The sequence below is a fragment of the Falco peregrinus genome, chromosome Z, assembly GCF_023634155.1.
Source record: "Falco peregrinus isolate bFalPer1 chromosome Z, bFalPer1.pri, whole genome shotgun sequence".
Lineage (NCBI taxonomy): Eukaryota > Metazoa > Chordata > Aves > Falconiformes > Falconidae > Falco > Falco peregrinus.
Genome location: NC_073739.1, coordinates 15,276,753 through 15,291,674, shown reverse-complemented (window position 1 = coordinate 15,291,674; position 14,922 = coordinate 15,276,753).

The following is a 14,922-nucleotide window of genomic DNA, read 5'->3' as shown; positions in this document are numbered from 1 at the left end:
CTCTTTGTCTAGTCAGAATTCCATGTGAAAGGAACTCATGTCTGACTCTCTTCACCAGTGACCATGGCAAAATCTATTCATAGCTTGAGTGAAAGCCACAGGGAATAGGTGCATCAAACAGAAGAAACAGAAATTTCACTGGCTGTTTATAAAAGGATTTATCTTACTTCACTGCTCAAAGGCAGATTATAGTGAAAGCATGCAGCAGTTACTTCCATACTAGGTACATAACAAGTATTCAAGATCAGAAAATGTCCATCAGACCTAATATCCTCTATAAATGTATATAGCAAAAAGTGTAAGATCAAGGGCAATATGTATAATACTTCCTTACAGTGCCCTCCAAATTGTCAGTGAGAGTTTATCAAGGATTTTTTAAGGACAAAGTCACTTATTGCAGGGACTTTTGCTCCAAAAGCTCATCCAGCTGCTTTCTGAGCCCATGAAACCTTTCAGTGCCTCAAACTTATAAAGGATGAGTCCCATGGATTAAAATGTTGCAAGAAACTATTTCTTAATATTTTTTTTCAGACATTTCACCTTCAAACCTTACTAGTTATACATCTAGTTCTTGCATGGAAAGAGATAATGAACAATCTTTTCCTGACTATCTTTTGGATGGTTCAAGGCTGAAGAGATTTTGTCTGTTTAACTGTTTCTTTGCCTGGCTGTTTTTCTGTGTTTTAATCATTCTTTCCACCTTTCTTCTGTTCTTTTTTTCGAATGCACTTTGTTGTTTCAAAATGAGATATTTAAGACATAACTATGTGAACCAGTTTGAATTACTGTATAATGCATTTCAGCTGCTTTTTTACTGGACTGTCACAATTTTCTAAGATCTTTCTCTTATTCTTCACAAGAAACCTTAATCTTCATTTATCTGAATACCACAATGAAGTCAGCAAAGCTTGTTCCTATACATTCTTACCCTCTTTTCTAAATAATTGATAAATACTTCCAGTACTTAGATCTATGCACAGATTTTTCTAAGATTCTAATCTTCCTTACTACTCTTTCTATACTGTGCAAAGCTTAAGAAACCAGAAAGATGAACAGGAAAAACATGTTATTTAAAATGAGAATGTAGATAGACGAAAAAATATCATTGCTCCAGCACATGGCAGAAGTATATAGTGAGTTTTACAGTTGGATGTAAGAATGGACAAAGTAACAGTCTTAGGCTTTTGTAAGGCATTTAATTTATGATGGTATAATATTCTATTTTTAAACATTAACATTTTACTCTGTAAGTGCATTAAAACAAAAAAATGTTTTATATATATATATATGTATGTATGTTAGTATAGTGTACCTATTCTTTTTATCGCATGACACTGCAGGGATCAATGATTAGTTTTGGTGCGGTTTAGTTTATCAGTGGTCTAGGTGGAAATGCAAGCCCAAAAATATTTACATTGATGCAAAATTTGACAGAATTTAACTCATTCATATAATGCAGTCTATATGGCAAAGGAGCAGCAGAGATCAAAAGTGTCCTTTGCAAGCCTGAATAGGGCTGATGGGAATAGAAGTATGGAGGTAACTGTGCCACAGTAGGTCCAGTGGTGGAAATAATCCACATCTGTCACCTAAAGATTTAAAAGGATGGTAGAAAATGATGGAGATTGCAATGGAAAGCTGCAAAGTAACTTGAAAGCTAAAAAAATAATAAATTCAGAGGCTTGGAGTTTGCCTGCAGACTGTCTTTGGAAATGCTCTAGACAGAGAGAGAGATTTTCTTTGTCAGTACTCCAAGTCCAGTAGTAGCAGTTGGCCTGACTATTAGCCAAGCTAATAAGGCTTGCTGAGAAAAACATAGTATTACCTAGCACTCAGTGCCATATTAATGCAGCCATATGTTTGTGGGTATTTAGTTTTATTTCCATTGCTTATTTACAATACTATCAACAATAAAAGAGCAGCTTAGAAATCAGACGTCCTTAAAATGCCTCAAGGTGTGCATCTTACATTCTGCTTGCTTTCTGGAATCTTGCTGTAAAGTTTGGTAGGCAGCCAAATCTACAAGTAGGTAACTGATGTGAACTTCATAGGCAATGTTTTTCTGGCCAGTATTTGCTAAATAATAACATAAATAAATTAGAGAATATGAGAGACCACCTTTCTGTAAGAGTCCTGTTTTGTAAGATGATCCAGACTCAATTCTGCCAATTTCAGATAGATTTAAGCTGTGCACTTCTACTTTTTAAATTTCACATTAGGTTTTAAATCAGTCTGTATGTTCTAATAAGTAAATAAAACTCTGATAAGCATTAGTGATTAAAGGATTATGCTTTCATTGTGTTAATTAATTTGATTCCAAATACATCATTGCTTCCAGTACTCACTTTTTTCTTATTGTCTGTGTTCATTAAAAAGATTATTAATAAAAATATTATCTTCTAATCCATGTGTACTTTTCTAAGTTTCAGAGAAGGTCCCTAAAGGTATGTGGATTATAAAATCAGGAAGATAAATTCTGAAATGAGTGGTCCATATGGCATGAACATTCAGCTGCTATGAGTCTCGAGATAATTCCAAAACCTCTTCATAGCAGTTCCTTAAATGTCAGATTAGAGCGATTATTCCATTAATTGTTTTTCGGAAGCTTTCCCAATTCTGTAATTTAGAGTCTGGGGACCTGCAACAGGCATTCTGGGTTTTACATTCTGAGGATTCATTATTGAATTTATTCTTTAAGATGATATTTGTTAAAGAGAAGAGTAAAATGGATCATGAGGAAAGCACATCTTTCACATTGGTTCACATAATTCAAAGATACAAGAATAGGTGTAAATGTAGACCCCTATACATTGTAATACCAAGACAGCAATTATTTTTTTCTAGTATTGTAACACTTGTTTCTTTGAATACCAAAAGTAGCTGGGACTTAATGCATGAAAGATTACTGTCCTCTCCCTGAGTTAGAGTGAGTCTTCTCGGGTCCCTTCTGCTGCAAAAAGATGCCCCAACACAGACTACAGAAACATACAGAGTCTAAGACAGGTCAATTTTAAACTCCTTTGGCAGGTCTCTGAAGCTTCTGTGAGAAAGTGAATAATAAAAATGCATCGTAACCTGCCTAAACCATGACTTTTTCCCATCTTTACCCATTATTGAGACAGTTGTCTGCTCAAAGAATAGGTTTCATTGGTCTTCCACTCCCATCCTCTGTTTCACCTGTGGGAAATTTTAGTTGAAGAAGTTTTGTTCTATCCCAGACATCTCTTCTATCATTTTGTAGCGATGAGTTCATCACACCATAGACTCAGGAGCAGCAGTAACACCAAGTACGTCTAAATTTTTCTTCCCTTTACAGAGTTCTCTAAACCACCTTTAGTCTGTGAAGCTGTGGAAAGAAATAAAAACAGGAAGAAAGCAAATGCCCTAGCAGGTGTTAGTACAATACAAATAGAAAGCAGTGAAAGACACAGTAGCTCAGAGAAAAAAAAGAAATCTATGTGAAGCCAGATCCCACTGAAAGGTATATTCAAATCTTAGCATTGGAATGGGCATTAAACAAAATGGCTGGATATATAGTAGTACAAAAGAAAATACTGAAAAACAATGAATTTGCAGTATTAATCTGAAAGCAATTGTATTAGTGGCAGGAGTACAGACAGAACCATCTAAAGGATCTGAAAAATAAAAGTTTATCACATATTTCTACAGTTACTTACTGCCATCCTTAATGTAAACATAGCAAGTGTATGTTCATTTATTTGTCTGGATCTAGACACACAGCTCACATACATCCATGGAGTCATCTATACTTGTAAAAAAGCCAGGAATAACAAACCAAATATCTTCTCATTTCTGTGGGCTATTTTTTTGTGTTGTATAGTCGTAAGCTCCTTCTGCCTAGGCAGGATAAGGGTTTTAAATTTCTGAAGGCGTGGTCTTTGGGCAGGCAGGCAAGCTGGTTTTCTGTCATGGACTTGGGCTACAATGCATTCATTCACACCGATTTTAACTCCAGCATGTGTACCAAAATTAGCAAAGCAATGTTTGGAGACAGCTCCAGATGTTTTTGACTTGTAGACATCTTGGTGGGTTTGAAAATTTTTGTCTTTGTACCGTTGTCTGCTTCACTACTAAATGGCATGTGGTTCTGCAGGTACAAGCAGCAAGGACGGAGAAAAGATGATACTACTGTTGAAACTTTGGAGCAGGGGTCCTCAAACTACGGCTCGTGGGCCGGATACGGCCCCCCAGGGTCCTCAATCTGGCCGCCGGTATTTACAGACACCCCCCCCGCCCCCCCCGCCGGGGGTTGGGGGGAAACCAAGCAGCCGCAGATGGCTGCCTGCCGCTGCATCAGCGCTGGCCCCTGGTTAAACAGTTTGAGGACTCTGCTCTGGAGTGAAGTTTGGGAAAATAATTATGTGTACTAAATCGAGGATTGTTCAGAGTGCTACCTGTATATTTAATATTAAAAAGAAAAAGCAAAACAGAAGGCAATACCTGATGCTAAGACTTCAGTAGTACGGAAGTAACTCAGGATTGGTTGTAATGCATATGCCCCCTACGAAAACTCCGTCAGCTTTTGAGTCACCCATGACATACCCTGTGGTGTGTGGAAATCCTCTAGCTTACTTATTTACCAACACCTATAATATTCTGAAATTCCTAAAATATATCATAATGCAAAATGATACAAGACTTTACAAATTTCCCTCAGCAACCTATCATATCCTGGAGCACTGCCTAGGTTTAAGGATTTAATAGTTGCATTTTGGGTTTTGTTTTTTTTTTTTTAGATTCTGTACCTTTGTCTTTAGTCAGGTATGACAAATGTTGTCTCATTGGAAACAAATCCTTCTCCTACGTGGAACTCTCAGTCATTAGTGTGTAAAAGTTCTTATCATATTTTAATAAAACTATTAATTCCTGTGTCATCTGCATTCATTTTATTAACCCTTTCAGGTTTAACAACTGGATCATACATATAACCTCTTCTAATAATGATGTAAGAAGCTAACCTTGCTGGTTAAGAATTTGTAAAATGGAAATTTGCTTTCATTATGGAACATGCCTTGATTTTTCTATATATTTTGACAGTATTGTAAATCGACAGAATTTTCACTCTTTGCACGTAGATTTTACTGCCTTAACAGTACTGATACTTCTTGAATCTGCTTTCCCTCCCTATAAGGTTGCTGGTTTTCCTTTGATAAATATATTTCATAGTGAAGCTCTAAATTAAAAAAATACAGAACAGCACAGCACATTATGTTTCAGAAGAATGATTCACTCCAAAGCCAAAGAGGCCATTGTGTAAGACATACATTTTCCCAGTTAATACAAATGTTTTACATAAACATTTAAACCCTTATGAAGAATCTGATCTAATCTCTGCATTCTCTAGACTCAGACATACTGACACGTGTTGTGTACTTTGACTGTAAGTGGTCTCACTTAATTTGTTAGGACAACTGTGGGAATTATTAGACCACTCTAAGTGTTTTCAAGTTTTACATATTTCTATTTGGCTGTGTACATTGCCAAAATGTTTGCAGGAGTGGAATTTCACACTGTATTTACCAGTTAGCTTCACATAAATGCTGTAATCTGGACACAAAAAAACTGGCTAAAGAAGTGTATGCAGTGTGGTAATGACAAAGTTTAAATGGTGTAGTAGTTACCACAGTATTAATCCCTCTTACCAGACTCTTCCATGATCACGTGGGGACAGGGAGGCAGAGCAGAAAGAGGGATATGATTAGCTACGTTACAGCTGAAAAAATTAGGGAGTACAAAAGGGAAGGAGGAATAAAATGAAGGATTCTAGGATGAGGATAATAAACATGAAAAAAAAAAAAAGCTTCAAGTAACAGGTGGTCCTGCCCAAAACAAAGTATTGCAGCTTCTATTATGTTGATGGTTACATCTTGTTAAATACTGCAAGACAAATAATTTAGTAATTCCAATAAAAATAAAAACAACACAAAAACAACAACAACAAAAAAACTAACCAAACAAAAAAAACCTGTCTTTTATAAAGCAGCTACATATAATGTGCATACTTGCATTTTTTAATGTATCTTTTTTCATTTAATGGAGAACACTTCCTTCACAATATTACTGTACATCTTTTTGAACATACAAGAAAGGTGTGTTCCTGCTGTAAAAGCCTAGCAAAACACTGTTAGATTTTTAAAGACTTCTGCTGCCTTAATTCTTCTGTCACTAGGAGAGTTCAATCAGAAAAATAATGTTTAAGGTTGGGGATTTTTTGTTCCTTTTTTGCAACATCACAGTGAGTTCTGCTAATTAATTTTGTATTTATGTATTACCCAGTATGCTTCTTTTAGTAGTCCCTGTGAACATGATTTAGAGCTAAAAGAAATCATTCTAATGCAAATTGGGAATATACAATATATAGTTTGAAAGAGCTATAACATGATAATCTTCTTCTAAATGTGTGTCTGCCAGCTCATCATCAACTGTGCTATTTCAAGACTTGGGCAGAGGTTTGGGCAGATAGTAAGAGCGATTCATGCCAAGGTGTGTGAAAATCATGCAGTAATGTTGAAGAATAGGGAAATCTTTGTGACAGAAAACACAAGTGGAATTCAGGTCTGTTCTGATTAAAGGTTTTTCTCTAATCTGTTCAGTAATTAATCACTATACTTCTTCCTTCTAGAATTTGTGCAAGTATTACAAGTATATGTATATATAATATAGCATTATGCCAATGTAAATAGTTCCAAACAAAAAGCTCAAAACTAAGTACAACTGTTACTTATAAGTTTATGTTGTAAATACAGTCTCATTCATGTTGCATTTCTATAAGCTTCTTCTTAAAAAAAAATGAAGATTTAAACTAAGAAATAATTCAATGAGACTTCTGTAAAGTGTCTCTATGGTTGCAGGGTTATTGTGCATCTGTAATAACTAGAGGTAAAATTTCAGCTTTTAGAATATTAATTTATATGGCTCACAAATGAATTCATAATAATAATAATTTTAAAATAACTATTTATTTTATATTTTAGACGACAAAAAGAGAGCTAAAAGTCTCTTAACTTTTATATGCTTATTAAAAAAACCCTGGAGGTAATTTTAGATGCTTATAAGGTTGCACACCAGCAGTTGAGATGCAAAAGTATTTTGTTTTGTTATTATTATTATTAGAAGGAGTTAATATATGAATATATGTTCTCTGTGATTATATTTATAATTATTGGAGAGTATTTTATCATTATACTTTTGTCAGTGGTATAAGTTGCTCTATATGTTGAAGAATTATACTTGTTAAGAACACAATATTTCTCAACTGTCTTTGACTAGGCAGAAGGTTTTTTTTGCATTTCTGTTATTTGTCAAAGACACCAGATGTCTAGGTAGATGCACAAAATTATTTCTTCCTCTTAGGGAGAGCTTATGGGACCCACATGTGCTTTTAGTAAGAACAAACCCTAGACTATGGAAACAATGTTTAGAAAGTCATAAACTGTGATAATGGACTCCCCGCATACAAACCATCAGAAGAATAGGCGAAAGGAGGTTTATTTTCATTGAAATACTGTGATAGCTCTTCCTTGTAATGAAATAAAGACAAGATTTGATGAATCTTGTTCAATCAATTGATTTTTCTAGCTATATATTATTTTTATAAGAAAATTAAATACAGCTATTTATACAATACTTCACTGTATGTTCTTTCTTTTCAACAGATTTCTCAGCAGGATTTGGGTTTGCAAGAAAAAGTTAATCAGTATTTATTAAGACTAATAAATGTTTTCTGCAATCCATTCAGTTGAAAAGGTCGGTGGTTTGTGCATTTAATTAAATAGTCCTGGACCAGTGGGCTCTGTTCTTCTTCAAAGTTGATACTGTGATTCCAGGTAGGAATTTACCAAAAGAAATGCTATTACTGATCTTTGAAATAAATGAGGCAAAAGCAGTCTTTCTTTTCAATCTGGGATACTCAAAGATTAAGTAACAGAACATGTTTAATAATGGGGAACGGTTGTCTCTGTTAGGTTTTGCTAACTCTAAGTTAGTACTTTTACAAAAAAAATCCATTTTTATCTACAAATTCTGTAATGTTTTTATCTTAAGATCTTCTGTTGGGTTGTTATGAAATGCTTATTTAGTTGTGATTGAGCTCAGAAATTACCAGACTTCTCCTTGCCTTGTGCTAACCAGTCATCTAGATCATAAATATTTGAACAGGAGAACAACAAACAGCTTTAAATATTTGCTGATCATGAAGGATCTGGTATATAATTTATATATTTTTTTCTAAGTAAAATGCAGATACCTGCTACAAATAGGAAAGAATGCAAGGCTAACTGGTGTCAAAACTCATTCCAAGGCAAACTTTTAAACATTCTGATGTTTTTCATTACAATTTCATCATAGCTTTCATACTCGTTTTATGTTAGACTAAAGAGACCACTAGGATGCAAACAAATCTCCAGTAAATCATGGATTTGTGCCCTAGATTGACTGAAGCCAAAGTGTATGTAAATCTGAAACCCAGCCCTACCACAAGAAGCATCTTTCGCGGCTGTTATCTTGCATATCTGTGCTGGGTTTGTCTGGCATAAAGTTGATTTTTTCCATGTTAGATTATATGGGACTAGGTTTTGGATTTGTGCTGGAAACAGTGTTGATAATTCACGGATGTTTTTGTTATTGCTGAACAGTGCTCACACAGTATCAAGGCTTTTTCTGCTTCTCACATCACCCCTCCAGCGAAAAGGCCAGAGGTGCCCAAAAAGGTGGATAAGGACACAACTGGGACAGCTGACCCCAGCTGACCAGTGGGATGTTCCATACCATATGGTATCATGCTCAGCAATAAAAAGGTGGAGGAAGAAGGAAAGCAGGATGTTCAGAGTGATGGTGTTTTATCTTCCCAAGTAAACATTAGGAATGATGGGGCCTTGCTTTCCTTGAGATAGCTGAACACCTGTGTGCTGATGGGAAGCAGTGAATGAATTCCTTGTTTTGCTGTGTTTGCATGTGTGGCTTTAGCTTTGTCTGTTAAGCTGTCTTTATCTCAACCCATGAGCTTCCTCATTTTCACTCATCCAATTCTCTCCCCCATCCCACTGGGGGGGAGAGAGCAAGTGGCTATGTGGGGCTGAGCTGCTGGCCAGTGTTATCCTACAACACCTCCTACGTTTTTCTTTCAGTTGTATCTAGAGAGTTACTAGAATGTAACCTGGCTATGATATTAAACAAAAAGAAGAAGAAGAAAAAAAAAAGTAATGCATTTTTTGTTAATTATATATAACAGTGTAATAATCTCAAAGGTAGGCTTTTACAGTCATTCCTTGACCAGAGTTTTTGCATTCCTATGGACATGACATGCCAACAAGACCTTCGTGACAAATATGCCAGGTTTTATTTCACTAGATACAATAATTTCTAACAGGCTAGTAACAGCCTTTTTCCACCTGCATGTAGCTGAAGCAGATATTTTGTCTTGCTTCAAATTTCCAAGCATCTACAAAAACTACTGAAGCTTCTTAAATGTAAAGTTCCTATCTTTAGGAAGAACAATGTAAGTGCTTTTCGTTTGTTAGTAATTGCAACTTGTTTTAAAGTGCAGTTATAGTCAGAAACTTTTCCCTAAAGATTGGTGTAGGCAGGTCCCATGTGGTTTTGGTTTTTTGGGTTGTTTGGGGTTTTTTTTGTTTTGTTTTTTTTGTTTGTTTTTTTTTCTTAGTGGTGTCCAGCAGGAAAATTATGACATACTTGCCACCACAGAAACATGGTGGGATGACTCGCATGGCTGGAGTGCTGCAATGGATGGTGATAAACTATTCAGAAGAAACAGGCAAGGAAGTAGATGTAGTGAGGTAACTCTGTATGTTAGGGAGTGTTTCCACTGCCTAGAGCTTAATGTTGGTAACAGCGAGATCAAGTTTATGGGTAAGGATCGGAGGAAAGCCCTCAAGGCAGATATTCTGGCGGGATTCTGTTATAGACCACCCAACCAGTATGAAGAGAAAGATGAAACATTCTACAAGCAGCTGAGAGAAGTCTCAAAATTGCTAGCCCTTGTTCTCATGGGGGACTTAATTTTACTGGATGTCTTCTGGAAATGCAACACAGTGGAGAGGAAACAGTCTGGGGGCTTCCTGGAGTGTGTGGAAGACAACTTACTGGCACAGGTGGGCAGGGAGCCAGCCAGGGACATGTCCCGCTGGACCTGCTGTTTACAAATGGGGAAAGACTGGTGGGTGATGTGGTGGTTAGAGCATATCTTGGGCACAGTGATCATGAGATGATAGAGTTTTTGATTCTTGGAGAAGGAAAAAGAGGGGTCAGCAAAACCCTGCTACCTTAGATTTCCAGCAGGTAGACTTTACTGGTTTAGGAGATTGACCAACAGAGTCCCTTGCAAAATAGTTCTGAAGGACGAAGGAGTCCAGGAAGGCTGCACATTCTTCAATCAGGAAGTCTTAAAGGCACAGGATCAGGCCATCCTCATGTGCCAAATGACAAGTCAGTGAGGAAGAAAACTGGCCTGGCAAAACAGAAAGCTTTGGCTGGAACTCAGAGGGGAAAAGAGAGAGTTTACCACCTTTGGAAGAAGGGGCAAGCAACTCTGAAGGACTATAAGGATGTCATTAGGTTACGCAGGGAAAAGATCAGAAAGACAAAAGCCCATCTGCAACTTAAGGTGGCCACTGCCATAGAAGATAACAAATATTTTTACAAATACATTAGAAAGAAAAGGAGGGCCAAAAATAATCCTCATTCTTTACTAGATGTGGTGGGGAACATTGCCCCAAAGGGTGATGAAAAGGCTGAGGTACTTTAATACTTTCTTTGCCTCAGGCTTGAATAGCAAGACCAGTTGCCCTCAGGGTACTCAGCCCCCCCACCCCACCCCACCCCCCCCCCACCCCCACCCCGAGCTGGAAGGCAGGGATGAGGAGGAGCAGCATGAAGTCCCCACAGCCCAGGAAGAAACAGTTAGTGACCTGCTGCTCCACTTAGACACACACAGGTCTATGGGGCTGGGTGGGATCCACCTGAGGGTACTGAGGAAGCCAGTGGAGGAGCTCGCTAAGCCACTCTCCATCATTTATCAGCAGTCCTGGCTAACTGGGGAGGTCCCAGCAGGCTGGAGGTTAGCCAGTGTGACACCCATCTACAAGAAAGGCTTGAAGGGGGATCCAGGAAACTAGAGGCCTGTCAGCCTGACCTCAGCGCTGGGGAAGGTTATGGAGCAGATCATCCTGAAGTGCTGTCATGTGGCGTGTAGAGGACAGTGAGGGGATCAGGCCAAGTCAGAATGGGGTTATGAAAGGCAGGTCCTGCCTGATAAACCTGATCTTAAACGACAAGATGACCCACCTAGTGGATGAGGGAAAGGCTGTTGATGTTGTGTTCCTGGACCTTAGTAAAGCGTTTGACACTGTCTCCCACAGCATTCTCCTGGAGACACTGGCTGCATATGGCTTGGACGGGTTTTCGTCTATGCTGAATAAAAAGCTGGCTGGACAGCCAAACCCAAAGTGTTGTGGTGAATGGACTTCACATCCAGCTGGCAGCTGGTCACAAGTGGTGTTCGCCAGGGCTCAGTACTGGGGCCAGTTTTGTTTCATAACTTGATTGATGATCTGGATGAGGGGATTGAGTGCACCCTCAGTAAGTCTGCAGACAACATCAGGTTGGGAGGAAGACTAGGAAGGTTCTGCAGCGGGACCTGGGCAGGCTGGAGCGATGGGCCCAGGCCAGTCGTGTGAGGTTCAGCAGGGCTCAGTGCCGGGTCCTGCCCTTGGGTCACACCAGCCCCACGCAGCGCTACAGGCTGGGGCAGAGCGGCTGGAAAGGGCCTGGTGGGAAAGGGCCTGGGGGTGCTGGGTGACGGCCGGCTGGGCAGGAGCCAGCAGTGTGCCCAGGGGGCCCAGGCGGCCAGCAGCACCCTGGCTGGTGTCCCCAGCAGTGTGGCCAGCAGGACCAGGGCAGTGACCGTCCCCCTGCACTGGGCACTGCTGAGGCCGCCCCTCGAACCCTGTGTTCAGGTCTGGGCCCCTCTCTGCAAGAGGGACGTAGAGGGGCTGCAGCGTGTCCAGAGACGGGCAGCGGGGACGGGGAAGGGGCTGGGGCACAAGACTTATGAGAAGCAGCTGAGGGAACTGAGGCTGTTTAGTTTGGAGAGGAGGAAGCTCAGAGGGGACCTTATTCCTCACTCCAACTACCTGGCAGGAGGCTGTAGGCAAGTGGGGGTTGATCTCCCAAGTAACAAGCGACAGGACAAAAGGAAACAGCCTCAAGTTATGCCAGGTGAGGTTTAGATTGGATATTAGGAAAAAATTCTTCACAGAAAGTGTGGTGAAACATTGGAACTGGATGCCCATGGAGGTGGTGGAATCAGTGTCCCTGGAGGTGTTTAAAAAATGCAGAGATGCAGTGCTTATTGACATAGTTTAGTGATGGACTTGGCAGGCCTGAGTTTAATGGCTGGACTTGATAATCTCAAAGGTCTTTTCTAACAGAAATGATTCTGTGATTCTATGATTCTATGATCTAGGAAATGTAGTCATAGTACTTATCAATTAATAACTTTTCCAAGCAGCAGCCCAGCAAGTTTAACCTGGGATCTGCAAATTAAATTGTTGTTTTCTGCATCTTAGGCAATCTCTTCTAAATAATGTATTAGATTATATCTAAATAGAGCAGCTGATAATTCAGAATTCTGACAAGGAAGCATTACAGGTTTTGTTTTTTAAACCCCCTTTTTTTTTTTTTTTTTTACTAGAAGTTGTTTCATTAGTTAGTTATTAGAATTAATGCATTCAAAATACTTGGATTTGCTTCCATTATCCTTCTCGCGTTATGATCACATCCAAATACCAAACAATGTGACTCTCTATGAGACATGGAGACCCTCTTACTGCCAGTTTTCCAATAGGAAAATAGCTTGTAGAAAAGGCAGCTCTAGATGTCATGGTTTAGATTTATAATGGGATTTTAGGCTCTGAAAATAATCCAGGTATAAGTAGGTTATATCCTCATCGCTTAAGGCATTTGGTTATTTGCAGGAAGGATTCAATCTTGGTAAGAACGTATATGCGGAAGTACACATGCCATGTTAGGATGGGGGTAGTGGTTTACAAGGCCAGCATTGTGACTGTGCTTAGTCTCTTGCCTTACTAATCAGCAAAGTTTTTCTCACAAAAAGGGATTGGTTATGTCTGACAACGTGGGGTAAGGATATGTGTGGAAACAAGTTTCCTGACCTCATGATGGGGACTGGAAACTTGTAAGAGGGGAGGTTCTTTTAAGTAGAGGACACCAGGGTTTTAAGGTGCAGGGGACAGCATGATCAGAGTCCTCACAGTTCATCTGCAAAAGCTGTATAACTTGGGACCCATCTCAAGCACTCATGTACAAATGCTTGTGTCCCTGGGGACAAGAAGGAAACATCAGCAGTCGATGCAGATCAACTGAGCTGTGACCTCAGAGGCTTTGGTGACATGGTAGTACAGCTTTCACACTTGTAGAGCTGCAGTGCAGGGGTACAGGCGCTTCAGGATAAACAAGGTTGTCAGGGACAAAAATGGGGTCGTCTAGGCAAAGGCATAGCTCAGAGGCATGGAACTTCACCCTGTAGTAAGTGAGTCTGTGAGTAAGGGTCAGGAGACAGAACAGCACCACTGATGCACAGACACAGAGGTGCAAACAACTCAAGGGCAAATTCTTGATTCAGGTGGTTGGCAAATCAACCAGGGAAGACATCCTGGTGGATCTGGTACTCACAAGCAAGGAAGAACTGGTTGAGGGCATAAAGATTGAGGGCAGTCTTGACTATGGTGACTGTGAGACTCTAGAGCTTTAGAAGCTGAGATAAGTGAGTAAAACAAACAGCAGTATTTTATAAAGGCAACCACCCTGGAATTTCAGAAGACCGTATTTCTGATCTGCTAAAGACTTCCTTGGTAAGATCCCATGAAAAACTTCCATTGGAGGCAAAGGTGCAGAAGAGGGCTGAACTCAACCCTGGAACAGGACAAGCTGGTGTTGATGGTTGACAGTAGCTCTGCAGATATGTCCTGGTTGACCCTGGGGGCAGCAATTTGCCAGGACGCAGCAGTGCACTCAGGTAGCAAAACAGCCCCTGTACCTGGGGCTGCATCGTAAAGGAGAAGGGATCCTGAACCATTGCCTGGCACTGGTAAGAGTGCCTTGATAGTCCAGGCCTGAACTCCTGGCACAGGACAGACCCTGACACACATGACTGAGTACAGTGAAGGATTCCCATGATGACTGGGGCTGGAGCACAGGGCATACAGGGGGAGGGCACTGGGCTGGTTCAATTTAGGGAATATGAGGGGAAGGGGAGACCTCACTGTTCTCTGCAGTGTATACACAGAAAATGAAATCAAACTCTCCTTGGTAATATACAACAGTAGGACAAGAGCCAATGTGCAGAAGTTGCAATTATTTTATTTTTTTTAGCACAAGGCTATGGAGTCCTTGTGGTTGGAGGTGTTCAAGACTAGAATGGACACAGCACTGAGCAACCTGATCTGATTAGAGTTGCTTTGACCACAGAAGGCATCTGGAGGTCCTTCCCTAACTACATTATTCAACCCTGCTGTAATTCTCTGATGACATTGTTCAAAAGACCAGTTAAATGGTTGAAAATTTCCTGCAATAATTACTGAAGGATAGCCATATCAGACAGCTAGTTGCAGATTATGCAGATTTGATGTTATGCTTTTATTAATAATAGTACTGTATTATTATGTCCAAGTGACAAATCCCTTGAACAAAAATGACTTATTTCTACTTTAGAAAAACAAAGCAACACATTACCCTAAAAAGGTGTTATTAAGTGTACTTAAAGAATCATTTTATTTGTTTGTTTCTGTCTTGTTTGATTTTTAATATAAATGTTTCTACTGTATGGGCTTAGTTAACCATCTAGCTGTCCTCAGAGCTTCGAAA